We start from the raw sequence: 16,161 nt of genomic DNA, 5'->3' as shown, positions 1-16,161 counted from the left end.
ACCATTCACCATTCTACTCAACAAACATTTATTTGTCTTCTACCAGGTGTTAAGCTCTGCAGTAACCATTCAAGAAAGCAGAACAAAAGTGAAGCTATCTATCTACAAGCAGTTTGTATTCTGTAGTTGAAATTTCTTCATCTTAATGAATTGGGATATTTTACATATAATGCCAAAAGGATTGTAAGATGTTTATTTTTTGGTTCATTTTGGACAAAACCTGCAATTTTTCCAATGTAAGAGAACTAGCTTTACCAGAGTAGGTCATCATCTGCCCTGAAACTTCTGGAGCATTGAAATGTTAAATAACTTGATTAGAGCCACAGTACATAAATTGGCCTCCAATCAGAGGCCTTTTTTACTCCTAGTCTTCCTGACTTTGAGACCCAGTTTTCAATGAGCCCACTCCTTATATATGTTTGTTTATTTTAAGGAAACCTTAGTTCATGCTGTAGTCTCTCTTTTTACTTGTACTTGACTTGTGTCTTAATTGAAAATTCAACTACTTTTATACTATAATTTTTATCCACCATTTAAATCTATCATTGCTCACTTCCTACCTTCTGCCTAACTCATGCCTTCTTGAATGTCATCATGTTACATCTCTAGGTCATTTGGCCATCTTTTTATCAAAGATATTTTTTGCCTTTAATCATTACACTAAGGTCTACTAATCTGTTTTCTTTGTTATTCTGTTTATCTCAATGGAATGATACAAGCTTTATTTTCTTGACCTCTTAAACCCTAGTTCTCACAAAGTTCCTTTTCTTTTTTCATCACTTGTCTTGTCAAACTTTCCAGACCTGCCCTTTGTCGCATGATCATCTCCTACTTTTACTGTTTAAACTTCCTCTTTGGCATTCCCACTTGTTCTTCTCATTCTGACTCACTTCTCAAGCTTAAATGGGGTGGAATCCCAGAGAACTCTGCCTGGTTATTGTTGGGTTTTTTTTTTTTCCCTTATCTTAAAAAAAATGAGGAATTCAAAAATAGGGTTTTTTTTTTTAACTGAATGGAGATGGAAGGAATCCACCCTGTTTGCCATAAAAGCCCTCATCACATTTCATTCACCCCTCATTCTTACTAATTCAAAGGAAAATTTCTAGAACTAACTTCCACCATTTTGCAACCACAAGTTCCTTACTGTTCATAATATTTTATCACCACAACTTGTCCTCTTAGTCGTTGTTCATCTTAAATATTGTTTCCAATTCCCTTTATAGTGTTCCTTTCCTACTTCTGATCTTTCTAAAACCTTAGTCCCACCACAGTTTCCGGGCAAAAACCTATTTTCCATTCTCCCACAATGAAAAGATCACAAGATGATAAGATTTTGACATTTATAGAAAGTTCAAACTGATAAAATGATGGCAACAAGTCTTCAATCAAATTGGTCTTGAAGGTGAAATTCTTTACAGAATCTGTCCTATTCCAACTTTCGTTCCTACTTTCATGTATATCCTTTTTTTTTCCTTTTGCACAAGGCAATTGGAGTTAAGTGACTTCTGATTCCCTTATTAATTATCTCACCATCTTCATTGTTGACTAATCCTAAAATCTTAGAATAATATTGAACTCTTCCAATATGCTATCATTTAAAAAAATTCCATCAAGTCCATCATGTTGGCAATGGGGGAGAAGAGGCATTTTTTGTTTGTTTGTTTGTTTTTAGAGACAATCAGGTTGCATTGGACCTAAAGTCTGAAGACCTGATTCAAAATATAGCTTCAGGTATCACTCTGGTAAAGTCACAACCTCTGGCTGCCTCAGCTTCCTATAATATGGAGGTAATAATAGTACTTCCTGGGGTAATTGCGAGGATAAAATAATATAAAGTTTTATGCAAATCTTAAAATGGTATTAAAATGAGAGCCATTGTCATTCTTCTTATTTTTTGACTAGTTTTGCTGATTTTTTTTCTTCCCCTTTTTAAAAAGTCTGTTTTAGATCATGGCTCTTTGGGGGTTAAGGGGAAGAAATTGTGTAGACAGAAGAAAATATGTAGATAGTATATAAATAAAAGTTGTTTTTTTTTCAGTTCTGTTGATTTTGTCTACTCAGCACCTCTCACTTCTCACTGTGCTGCTATCTTAGTTCAGGTCCTCATTACCTCCTACACAAAGTAATAATACTTTCTTAAATTATTTAATCTATTCTTCCTAAATCTGTCCTACTCACTATTATTGAATAATCTTCCTAAAGTGAAGTTTTGATCATCCACTCTCATGCTCCCAAATCTTGTATCAGACAAATTCCAGACTCCTTTTTCTCAATAACTCAAGCCTTACTTGTCCAGTTTTAATTCTTGCTTCTTCTTTACTTAAGCCCCCCAGTCCATTCAGTTTAATCTACTCAGTACTCTGGGTAAACTATATTAATTTTTATTGTCCAGATTTGTTTCTGTGCCTTCACTCATGCCATTCTCTCTGCCTGAAATGTTACCCTCAAAGAATCATAGATTATGAGAATAATATCTCATGATGAATGAAAATAATAGAATAATATCAAAGTTGGAAATACTTCAGAGGCCATCTGTATCTGCCTTTTTGTCATATTTATTTTTTATACTTCATTTCTCTCCCTCTATTTTCTATCTCCAATTATTAAATTCTACCCTGTTTAAAAGCTTAGCTTAAATACTGTTTTATTCATGAATCCTTCCACAATCCCTCCTAATCTAGAGTGATTTCTTCCTTTTTTCAAGTCATATAATACTGATATCTACCTTTCTTTTGACAAATTTCCCCTCTATTCCTGACTCTTTTACTTTGCAAATTTTGTTGTGTTATTAAAAGGGGCTGCAATCTTCTTAAGAGGCTCCAAATCTTTCCTTGCCTGCAATTCTAATATTAAGGTAGTCCAAAGCTTTTATATAAACTAGATTGTAGACTACCATCTGCCACGTTATGATTGTCTTACCGTGGCTTAACTTCTCCTCAGGAATGTGTTTGCTCAGGACCTAGTTCAGGACCTTTTGCAGGTAGTAGTTAGTATTTAATGAATGGATGACAGAATCATTGAATAAATAGAATTTTAAAAGTCTTAATTTCTTACTGAGTAGATTTTAGCTTCTGCTTATAGACTTTCAGTGGTAGGATCTCATTTCTTTAAGAGGTAATCCAGTCCATACTCAATTTTTTTAAGTTCCTAAAAAAGTAGATATCAGTATTTCCCCCATATGTCCTTCAACTTTTTCTGTGTGCCATTTTGCTAGGTAGCACAGTGAATAGTGAGCTAGACTTGTAGGCAGGAAGTTCTGAGTTTGAATCTTACCTCTGATACTTACTAGCTCTGTGACTCTGAGAAAGTCACTGTATTAAACTTCAGTTTTTTATGTGTAAAATGAGGCTACTAGCACCTACATCACAGGATTATTTGAAGATCAAATGAGATAACATATATAAAGTATTTTTCAAATCTGAAAGAGTTTTACAAATGCTATTATTATTATTATTACCATCTGATTGAATGAAATCAGTGCTTCATGGTAGAATTTTAGTCTCATATTTGAAAATGGAACATATATATGTTTATACATATGTACATGCTTTCACTGCTTCATAAATACTAAACAATAATAACCTTTGGCTGATCTTCCCCATTTCTCAGACATATGTAACCAGCATGATGAACTTGACAAGCTCAGTGAAATTGTAAAGCAGAAATAGAAATTTCTGGGTTCCTTTTTTTTTTTTTTTAAACGTGCTAAACTAGTAATGGTGGAGAGACAGGACAAGGGAGAAACATAACAGCTTAATGAATTGAATACAGACCATGATTATGAAAACGGGATTTTTAATATGCAGAAAATATAGCAGAGGTAATTTTCCAGAATTGTAGCCAGTCACAGTATATGCAGTCGGCTTGCTGGCATTTAAGCTGGAAATGGTAATTTTCCAACACCTGTTATCTGTCAAGATCAAGTAAACTTCCAAGGTAACCCTGCATAAAAGACATGGAATTTTTCTCTCATGTTTCTAACCCTTTTTCCTTGGAAATTTTGTTGCTCAAAAGGGCTAGAGACCTCTTAAGTGGCTCCACACCCTCCCTAGCCTGCAGTTCTGATCTTGAGGCAGTATTGTGGTCACATTAGAACAGTCCTCCAAAAGTTTTATATAAGCCAGATTCAAGTTCTGGAATGTGTTTTTCTAAAATGACAGCACAGAGAAGAGCTATGGAAGACAGGCAGAGCAGACAGGACTGGGCAAATACTGGGAAGATCATCCCAGCTCAGTGTACTGTGCCACAGGTCATTCACTCCAACCAAAGACAGCTTTGGTAAGATCAACTCTGGCCTGCTTTGATTGCCCCCTTCCAGCTGCTATACCTTAGGATCCCTTAAGCCACCCCATCTCCATTTTTTTCCTCCATGGGTGACCTGCCCTGCCCTATTTTCCCAGCTGCTGCTAAGCCCAATGGCACTCTGCTCACAGGCTGTTCAGCCAACTGGCAGTTGAGTTTGCTCACCCTTGTTGTACTGATTTCTGGCTCTTCAGCTCTGATTGACTAGAGCCAAATCAACTCTGTGCTTCCCAGAAAACTGGAGCAAGTGAACCCTCCCCCTCCCCCCCCCCAATGCAATCCCTCTGCTTAGCATCCTTCACTGCAGAAGTAGGAGAGAAAATCACATATAAATAGATACTGCCCTTACTTCCTGGAAGGCTTGCCTTGGCAGTGGTATCCTAAAAGTTAAAGTGCTTCGTCCTTATTAAAGGGTCAAACAAAACAAAGGAGATTTTTCTGGACCCAAAAAATGTGGCTACTCCACATCTGGGCTTAGTTGGCCCTCAAAACTAACTTCTAGATCAGTTGCTTGCTGCTATTCTCTTCCATTCCAATCCATTCTTAAACCAACTGCTATGTCAGTCTTCCTAAAGCTGATTAATTCCTAAAGAATCAATTTCCTTGTTTAAAAACTATCAGAGTCCATCTTTGCCCAATGAATAAGATCTAAACTACTCAATTTTGTACAGATAGCATTCAGTAGTATGGCACCACCAATTTTTTTACCTTTAACTTTTATTAAATAAATTTCCTATACATTTCCATTAGATTACCTGTCATTCCCTAAATGGTCCTGTACTTTCAAAAGTCTCTTTGTTCATGCTGTTCTCTTTACATGGATGCCACTTTTGTGCCTCTTTAAATCATAGCCATTCTTTTTTCAACAATGAGGTGATTCAAGACAATTCCAATAGTTTTGTGTTGGAAAGAGACACCCACATCAACTATTGGAGACTAAATGTGGATTACAATATAGTATTTTCATCTTTGTTATTTGTTTGTTTGTTTGCTTCGTTTTTTCTTTCTCATTTTTCCTCTTTTTGATCTGATTTTTCTTGCATAGTATGATATATATGAAAATATGATTAGAAGAATTGCACATGTTAATCTATATTGAATCACTTGTCGTCTAGCGGAGGAGAGAAGGGAAGAGGGAGGAGAAAAAATTGGAACACAAAGTTTTTCAAGGGCAGATGTTCAAAATTATCTTTGCTTGTATTTTGAAAAATAAAAGTTACTATTATTTTAAAAAATAAATAAATCACAGCCATCCTTGAAGAACTAAATAATTCTTCCTCCAATATGATCTCTTTTCTGATTCCTCCTTATTGCCTCAAACAGATATAACTTTCCTTTGAATCTTAGTAGTACTTTGTACTTATCAAAATCCAACTTTTTACTGCTAGAATATATGTTTTGGTTTTATTCTTCTACTCTGGCATGGTGCAGAGATGACCCTAAGTTCTCAAAGCTGCAATAGTGGCACAATCTCTACCAAGATCTATCACGTTGGAAAGCCTTCAGGTCCATTCCTTTCAGAGACTGAGAACTAGCATATGAAGTACAGAAAGGTTCTTCAGCTCTGCAGAAGTTTGACAGGACCTAGTTAATGAATTCTTTGACTTTGGCACTCTATGACACTGAATCGTAAAGTTTTAGGAGGGCAGGAGATCTTATTCCTTCTTGTATTATGCAAGTGTCAACTTTTTGAGTTCAAATTTTATGTTCAGATAAAATGAGATCCATGTAAATGAATGAACACATAGTAAAAAGAGGTTTCCTTAGCTCAAACACATGAAATATATGCAACAAGGATGCAGTGGTACTTGCCTTCTAAAGATAGAATGTGTCCTTCATCTTTACATGGAAGGGCATCTGGTCATCAGGGCAAGATGTAATCTTCAAACATCTACTAACTAAGGGAGTCCTCTACCAACTATATATCCTTCATAATGCCTCTATGTGACCCCAGAATCACCTCAACATGTCCAGAGGCCACTAGGAAGACACAGTTTCAGCTTTATCTTTCCCCACGTCAATCAAGTTACAGTTTTTGTTACCTTTTCCTAAAGGAAAAGAGCAAAGAACCCTGGTCCTATCACACTTTATATTAAATAATAGTATGTATGTATCTCTTATCTTCCCTGCTGGACTATAAACTTGTTGCAGATAGAAAACATCTCATATTTCTTTCTTTCACTCATAGTATCTATAATAATTTCTTATACAGAGTAAGCATTAATAAATGTTTATTGGATTGAATTCAGTAAATGCTATTGAATTGAGTTTTTGAATTATTGATTCAATAAGTAAATTTATCAACAAGTATTTATTATAACAAGTGATATCCTAAAGGATGGATACTGTTATCCCTGTTCTTAAAAATCTGAAATCTTTTAATATTTGGGAGTATTTTTGGAAGTGGATTAGTGAAGTGTTTTGAATTTTTTGTTTTGCTGGTTATGATATTCAAGGAAGGGTTGGGAATATTTTGTTTATATGATTATGATATTTAAGGGATGTGATGGAGAGACATGATGAGTTGAAGAGTGAGTTTTACTAAAAGGTCAGCCCAAAGTATTACAAAGAGGTCACCTTCACCCCTCTACCTCTATTGGGGCCAGTACATATTCAAGCCCTGTTACAGAACTGTTGTTCAGAGCATGGGATTGTACAAGGGCAAATAAAATGCTTTTACAGAATTATTCTTAATATAAAATGTTTTAGAAGCAGACACACAAAAATACCTCCTTTGAACTATGCTGAACCAGATTACAGATTCCTTCATTATAATGGAATTCCTAGCAATGAGGATTTACCTTTATATTTTCCTATATAATTTTAAATCATTTCCTCCCTCATGATGAGTAGGAAGTCAGAGGAAGGGTAATTTCACCTTATCACCTGTAAGAGCTCAGCTTCATTCAGGAAAGAAACTTCCTAAAAATTGGAGCAGTCCCAAAAATGGGAAAGGAATGGGCTGTGTCAGGAGATGGAGACTATCCCATCCCTGAAGACCTTAAAAGTAGAGACAGCAAAGCTACTTTAGAAGGTTTAGGGTGGGAGTGGGAAGCAGTGTAGAAGATTCTTATTGAGATCCAGTTTGGATGAGATGGTCTTTAAGGTTCCTTTCAGTTCTGAGATTCTCTGATTCTGTAATCATTGATTTCTCTCTTTTGTACTTCTTTCTTTACCAGACTTTTGTTGAGTGCCTGTTGTTTGCCCAGCAAACAGTAGTAGCATGTCGATGTGATGGAAAGAGAACTGGACTAGAAATCAGGAAAGCCATGGATTCAAAAAAGTGCCTCTTTAGAGATGCTAGCTGCTCTATAGTCATTTGCACATATAAATGGAGTTTTATTTGCTCCTGATGTATCCTGTACGTTTTTGAACACCTCTTTCCTCATTATTAAAAGGGATTCAGTAATACCCACAGTACCTATCTCATAGGGTTGCCATCAAGCCCAAAAGGGATATATAGCACTGGGTCGAGAGTAAGAAAAACCTGATTTTAAATATAGCTTTAAGTACTTTCTAACTATATTACTTTGGGAAAGTTGCATAATTTTTTGCCTGAATTTCCTCAACTGTAAAATGAGAATAATAATAATAGTAACCTACCTCCCAGGGTGGTTAGGGTCAAATGAAATAATATTTGTGAAGTGTTTAGTACAATCCCAGCACATAGTAGACTATGTGTAGATGCTAGATATTATCATCATCATCATTGTTATTATTATTAAATGTATTTTGCACCCCTTAAATATCATAAGTATCAGCTCTTATTAGACAGTTTCAAGAAAGATTTTCAAGGAGTTCTGTATGGCTGATTGCCTTTATTGAAGAATCTAGTTTTTGTGTGTGTGTGTGTGGGAGGGGGGGGAATAAAGAAAATGAAACAAGATATTTTGATATTATAAGCATGAATTTACAGATTACTGATTGATTTTTAGTATTTATAGCATATCCCAAAAGTCTTACTCAGTTTTTAAGCTATTAAGACAGTTTAAAACTTTTGAATTAAGATTTTTGAGATATTGAATTAAGATTATTGAGATATTAAGATTTTCTCATATATTGCTTGTATGTATTCTTCCCTGGGAGATGAATTCTAGCATTGCGAAAGTTAAAATGAAATTTACTCTGTCTGCCAGAAAATTTTAAGGGCAAGATAAGCATCCATGGCAGATGTTATTTATGTTAAAATAAAAGTTAGATTTCATCAGGTGTGCCATCCACATGCCTTTGTCTTCAGGTCATCTGAGGTTATGTTGTTATGTATTAAGAGTATAATAATAACTAATAATAGATAACATTTATGGAATGATTTAAGGTATACAAAACATGTTATTTTTATTATCTCATTTAATCCTCATAACAAGAAGTAGGTATCATTATTATCCATGTTATAAAATTAAAGAAACTGAGGCTGATAGATTAAGTTGACTGACCCGGAGTTTCACACAGTTTGTAAATATCTAAGTCAGGTTTTGAATTCAAGGCTTATTGACTCTGTGTCTAGTGCTTAATAGTGAATGCACTCTGATCAAGTATTCCTTTTTAAATTAAATTAATTTTTTTCAAATGATGATCTGCCTTCTGCAAGAAGAACAAAACCTATGTTACAAACATGTAAAATCAAGCAAAACAAATTCATACTTTGGCTGTGTCTCAAAAATTATGTCTGAAACTATTACAACTTGTGTGATTCTTAATCCTGTGAATTGTGGTCAGTCATTGTGATGCTAATTAAATATTCTAAAAGTTTTTTTTAACTTAAAGATTTGCTGTCATAAGTATCATCATCATAAGAGTTTAATTTTATATCTGAAACTCTGTCCTTAGATAAAAAGAGGAAATATGTGTTCCTATAATACATCTTTTTGTAGGAATCAAAATGCCATTTTTGGTGTACTTTTTCTGTTGATGAATCTATTTTATTATTTTTTATGAGTACAATATTATTTCTATTTTATGAGAGAACAACATATTTATTTATATCAGGTTCTCCCTATCATTTGATATATTTAAATCCTTATTAATTTGGAAATACCAAACTGAATTAATTTTATGTAAACTGTAGAAAAATTTTAACTTGCCTCATTTTATTTACTACAGATACATACTGTACTATAAAACTAACTGTAACAAAGTGTTGCAAAGTAAGATAGGTTGAATAATAGACCTGTTTCGGTTATTTGGAGTGTGGAGAACAATTTTCTAAGGCTCTGTCCTATGTCAGCTAGGCCAGTTCTTTCTTAAAAATGATTGAAGCCATTCTCAAGATTTTATTGATTCTGGGGAACTAAAGCTCAAAATGTTGTTGCCCTGGTTTCCTGATGACCTGAGTATAAAAAACTATGAGGGACTCCTTCTGGACCCCATTACTTAACTGGTGGACTATTACGGTACAACATGGAAGCAGGTGATTTGTACTTAACTGAATCAATGTGATATACTCATTGAATGTGTTTATTGAACATCTTTCCTCTGTTATGACTAAATAAGCCTCTCAATACTAAAAGAATTATTTGTTAGACTATGGAACTAAAAGATTCATTTACCTATTTAAGGCTTGGTCAGAAGCTGATTATTTCTTTATGTCAGGTAATTTTTAGGATCATAGTCTCAGTTTTCCCTGAGACTATGGCTGGAAGGATGGCTTACTTCTGACAGAATTCTAGTAATTGCCTGTAGATAGCTATCCTCAAGTATTAGTTCACTAATCTCCAATGGTATGACTCCTTTCAGTAATCAGCTACTAGACTCAGTTTTTTAGAAAAGACATTTACTCATGTAGCATCAGCAGTTACAAAGCATTTCTCTCAAAATCAGGGACATATTCTCCTATTAATTTGTATAGAAGTGAGAATGGAGAAAAGTAGGATGTGAAAGCAAAAAAAGGGTGTCGGTGTCCTTTATCGAGAGGGTCTACACAGAGTTCATTGCAGGACCTTGGCAAGCTGGGCTGGCTCCTCATAGGGTACAGTTTCTCTGTTAGACATGTTAGTTTGTTGCTAGAATAGATCAAAGGTTGCCTGACCACTGGGCAGCAGCTGCTGAACTAGACTTGGTAAGGCAAGCTGTTCAGCTACTGTGCTCTTCTCAGCGCACAGTCTCTAAAGGAGGTGAGTCCATCAGCTAGACTCTTTGGGCTTGCTATTTGATGAGCATCTGTAATCTTTCATCCCTTCTTCTACTAGCTTGGCTGTGCAGTATTGACTTGAACAGCCTTTTCTATTTGGGACCACTTTCTCCCAAGTTTTCCTTGACTCATGCTGATTAGTTTCAATTCAGGCACTTAGACTTCCCACGTTCCTTTTGGGATCTCCTACAGATGAGTGGTTGGGGACAAAAATATAAAAGCTGAGAAATTCATTGTCTTTGTAGTCTTTTATATGCAATTTTCATATCCAAGCCTATAACTCTTTCTGCAGTTTAGAATGTCTGCTCTGGATTTGTAAAGCTTCTCCATAGACTTGTGATGGAGAGAATAGATCAAAGGTTGCCTGACCACTGGGCAGCAGCTGCTGAACTAGACTTGGTAAGGCAAGCTGTTCAGCTATTGTGCTCTTCTCAGCGCACAGTCTCTAAAGGAGGTGAGTCCATCAGCTAGACTCTTTGGGCTTGCTATTTGATGAGCATCTGTAATCTTTCATCCCCTGTTTTATTTTCTCCCTCCCTTCCCACCACCCCCCTCCCCAAAGCAGCAAGTAATCCAATATATATTAATTATATGCAATTCAAAAATCAGCTCCAAAGGGAAAAAAATGAGAAAGAAAAAAAAGCAAGCAAACAACAAGAAAGGTGAAAATATTATGTTTATCCACATAGTGATCCACATTCCATCCCCATAGTACTCTTTGTGAATGCAGATGGCTCTCTCCATCACAAGTCTATTGGAATTGGCCTAGATCACCTCACTGTTGAAAAGAGCCAAGTCCATCACAGTTGATCATCACATAATCTCGTTGTTGCTGTATATGTTTTCTTGGTTCTGCTCACTTAGCTTAGTGTCAGTTCATATAAGTCTCTCCAGGCCTTTCTGAAATCGTCCTGTTGATTGTTTCTCATAGAACAGTCATATTCCACAACATTCATATATCATAACTTATTCAACCATTCTCCAATTGATGGGCACCCACTCTGTTTCCAGTTCTTTGCCACTATAAAAAAGGCTGCTACAAACATTTTTGCATATTCTCCATATTTCAATAATTAACTTTTCACTAGCAACTCTTCAGTTTTGCTGAAGTCTAAAAGAAAAGATTATTCCATCAATATGTCCCTAGGATTTTTCACAATTTATGTTCTTCAGTTATAAACCTATTCAAAGTATATCTCAGTTCAATAGGTATTAAGTAGGGAAATTTATGTGCTTTATTTTCACCTTTAAAAATGTTGTCATTAACAAAGGTAAAATAAATTGCATTTATTCTAAATTAGAAAATCTGTTTTATAAAGTTAGACCTTTTCATCATGAATATTTAATTTCATTGCTGTAAACCAGAAGTGTCACACATCCTGCAACCTGTAGTCCACAACATTCCTGAGTTCAGCTTGAAACAGATTAATATATAATTGGGAAATATTTTAGAAAATAAGTAAAAGTACAATAAAACATAGATAATATGTGATTTTCTAAGTCAATCTGAGACCTGTTGGGATCTTTACATAGAAGGAAGGAAGGAAGGAAGGAAGGAAGGAAGGAAGGAAGGAAGGAAGGAAGGAAGGAAGGAAGGAAGGAAGAGAGGGAGGGAGGAAAAGAGGGAAGGAGGGAGGAAAAGAGGGAAGGGAATAAGGAGGGAGGAATAATCAGCTGTTATGTACTAGGTACTAAGCACTTTACAAATATTTCATTTGATTCTCCTCTACCTGAGAGGTAGTTGTATTCCTATCACCATTTTATGGTTGAGAAAACTGAGGCAAACAGCATTTAGATGACTTGTCCAGGGTCATACAACTACTAAATGTTCAAGGCTTAATTTGAACTCAAGACTTCCTGATTCCAGGCCCATTTGTCTATATATTTACCAGAGTGGAGGTTTACCTATAATGCTACTTCCAAAAATCTGTGCCAAATAACTGTAGAATGAGATCAGTCAGTATTTGAATAGCTATTAGGTACTGTTAGGAATAACTATTAGGTAATGTCAGGAATGGAGATGTCACAAAAATAATTAGAAGACATTATGTGGATTTCTTGGGAATAAAGAATCCCTTTTCAATAAAAGTAACTTGCTTCATTACTTATTCCCAGTTAGTAGAAACGAAATAAATGAGGTTGCACTATGATTAATGTTATTCTGTGAAATTCCTTCTTTGATTATCTCTTCCGAGTTTGATCTTTTTAACAGTTTTGCAAGGAAGGATTGGCTAAGCAATTTAAAGATATGTGTGTTGCAAGAATCATCATTTTGTTTTGGGAGGTCTTTTATTTTAATTACAGAATTTTAAATTTAAAAGGGACCTCAAATCTGAACCAGAACACCTTTTTAAACATACCTAGCAAATATTCAGCCATCCAATTTTTGGTTGAATAATGATAATACCAAAAGTCTTTACTTATAAAGCATTTTGCAAAGTACTTTATAATTTAATTTCATTTTGTCCCCACAACAACCATGGGAGGTAAGTGTTATTATTATCCCCATTTTTTAGTAAGGAACTTGGAGAAGATGAAGTGTAAAGGATTTGCTCAAGATCACACAGCTACTAAATGTCTGAGAGAGGATTTGAAATCAATTGTTCTTAACTCTAGATCCAGCTTTCTACTGTTTCACCAAGCTGTTTAAAGACTTTCAGTTAGGACATAACACCATTTCCTATGATAGTTCATTTTCTTGGTGAATTCAGAAGCGAATGACATCTCTGTAAGTTGATGTGGTCAAGGAGGTCCTCATGAAGCATGTAGGAGTTGATCTTAATTTTGGATTATAGGCAGGACAAAGATATGCCAAAGAGGGCATGGCATTCTGCAATGGTAGAATATCAGGAGTAAAACATGAGAGGCAGTGAATAGACTTGTCTGTAGATAGTAAGGGTTCATACAAGAAAGTTATGGTAGATAAAGTTAGAAAGGAAGATTAGAGACAAATTATAGAGGGCCTTGAATACTACTAATGAAAATAATTGAACTGCTTTTCTGTTTTATTCTTTGTCAGTAGTAGAATTAAATTAAAACTTGTAATTCCTCTTCATAGTTTTTAACATACCCCTTTTCTAAAGTATCCTGTGCCTTTGCACTGGATACCCTTTCTCACATCCCCAAACCCCATACCTGTAATGCACTTGAGATCCTTATATTCCTTCAAGATTCAACTTAAAGGTCACCTTCAATATGAAGCCATCGCTGATTATTGCCTCCCTTAGCTTTTAGTATCTCCCCATACTACTCTACTCTCATTTCATTTATATTATACATGTTTTTATATATCCATGCTGTCTCCCCCATTTAAATGTTTGCTTGAGATTAGAGACTTTTATTTTTTATTTTTGTATCAATAGAGCTTAGCAAACTACTTAGAAAGTAATAATAATAATAATAACTACAGTAACTGATATTTATATCATTTTTTAAGATTTCTAAAATGATTTACAAATATCTTATTTGTCCCTCACAACAATCTTTATTATTATTATTTCTATTTTACAGATGTGAAAATTGAGGTAGACAGATTAGACAGATTTTCCCAGAGTCACAAAACTAGTAAGTGGCTAAGGCTAGATTTGAATTTAAGTCTTCCTGACTCCAGGCCCATTGTTCTACCTATTTATTAACAGCTTGTTGATTGGTTGAAGGGTTAACTAACTACCCCCACCTCAAATAAACATTTAGCCTACCCTATGAACAGGTTTTAAGTATGGAACAGGAGTTTGTAACCTGGGATCTTATGAACCCATTTTTTGATAACTATATATTTCAATATAATTAGCTTCCTTTATGACGTATTTTATTTTCTGCCTTTAAAACATAGTTCTCAATCAGAATTCAGAGGCTTCACTAAGGAAGTCACCATGTCACCAAAATGGTTAAAATCTCTTGTAAAATAGACACTGCTAATTACATAGTTTGCTAGGAATTTTGCTAGATACAGAAGTTCAAGTTTCCACATAAAAATATTATGTAATTCTGACTTTGACAGATTTGGTTTCATTAGTACAGTTCACTATTCACATTCAGGTTCTGTACTGCCTGTATAACATTGGGGAAAGTCAGTTAACCTTTGGGTTTTAGCTTCTATATGTGTAAAATGACGAGGTTGACTACATGATTACTAGGGTTCCTCCTTGTCCTAATATACTGGTCTTCCATGAGTGTATTAACTTTCGTAGGTAGTCCCAATCAATTACTAGTCAAGAAACATTTTAATGTCCACTCCAAAACCAGTCCCTGCTCTCAAGGAGTTCACAGTGTGATGGAGGGAGATTACATGCAGTTATGTATAAACTACGATACAGATAGGATCAATTGGAAATAACCTGACTTGCAGAAAGACAGGGAGACCAGGAGATTTAGCTTCACAGAGAGTAGAGATGGAATGCCTTGAACAAGGGAGAGCAAGGAGGCTGAGGTTACTGGATCATAATGTACATTAAAGGGACTAAGTTGTTAAGTACATAGGAAAGATGGGAAGGAGCCAGGTTATAAGGGATACACAAAATTGAGGTCTTATGGATAATAAGAAGCTACTAAATTTCATTCCTGGCACAGTAAATAGAGCACCCAGCCCTGGATTCAGGAGGTCCCAAGTTCAAATCCAGTCTCAGATATTTAACACAGGGAAATCTCTTGACTTCACTGACTAATATAGCTGAGCAGATAAGGCCCACAGAAAGAGAACTGACAATAGGCTCAGTGTCTTAAATGTCAAATAAGTCGTGGAAGCAGTAAGTGCTCCAGTAGTTAAAAGGAAGTAACTGTGGGTTTGAGTGGCCAGGAAAGGCCCCACAGAAAAAATGGGACTTGAGCTGTCTCTTGAAAGAGAAATAGGAGCTCTATAGAATCATACAACTTTATAACTGGAGGAAACCTCAGGAATCATGTAGTCCAACTGATCTCATATAATAGAAGGTGTTGGGGTCTAGGAAGGATGGCTTCAGGGGCAAGAGAAGTAGGAATGGATCACAGATCACAGTGTCCCACGTTTAGAACTGGAATCCAAACCCTCAAAGAATTATATGGGAGATGACAATAATAGTAATACTCAAGCAACTGTGATATTGCATAAGTGAGTGTTGTAAATTCAGAAAAAAAGACCCTTCTAGAGTGAGGGTCCAAGGTCATCTTCATAGAAGTAGTAACATTTGAGCTCCTTCTTGAAAGGTATATGAGATTTGGACAAATTGAGATGGGGAAAGAACCTCCAAAGTGGTAAAAGTAACATGAGCTTTAAAGATGCGTTGACTGTAAGAGAAAGAATGTGTTTCAGGGAAAATAAGATTGTCCAGTTTTGCTGAAATATAGGGTCCATTAAAGAGAAATAGTGGGATAAAGCCATGAGCAATGGATTCTGTGTGTGTGTGTGTGTGTAAGACATACAGAAAGAGACAGAGATAAGCACAATAATAAACTATAAAATTTATACAAATTAAATTAAACTATTTTGGGGGGAGGGCAGGAAGGCACACTCTATGATCCAGTTATATCAGCTTTCTCATATTTGTATATTCCTCATATACAAGACATCCAAGGGATATGTTGATAAATATTTTTTTTTAAAAAGTCAAACCTCCATGAGGAGAGTTTTTATTGAAGGAAAAGAAAGAAAAAATAAATGGGATAGATGGTGGCCAGAGAGGATAGGAGAATAAAGAAGATGTTTTTTTGAGGACAGGGTGTGAGATATCAAAGTATGAAAGTGGGGATAATTGATA

General features: G+C 35.3%; 1 protein-coding gene across 1 annotated transcript in view; it reads left to right on the top strand.

The window, feature by feature from the left end:
• The window catches only part of SPIDR (scaffold protein involved in DNA repair), a 531,639-nt gene that overhangs the window by 335,267 nt on the left and 180,211 nt on the right, over nucleotides 1-16,161 (top strand). The gene's annotated exons all lie outside the window — the stretch shown is intronic.

This window comes from Antechinus flavipes, chromosome 1 (genome assembly GCF_016432865.1).
Source record: "Antechinus flavipes isolate AdamAnt ecotype Samford, QLD, Australia chromosome 1, AdamAnt_v2, whole genome shotgun sequence".
Lineage (NCBI taxonomy): Eukaryota > Metazoa > Chordata > Mammalia > Dasyuromorphia > Dasyuridae > Antechinus > Antechinus flavipes.
Note: the sequence above shows the minus strand (reverse complement) of the source record. Positions and strands in the feature narration are given on the sequence as shown.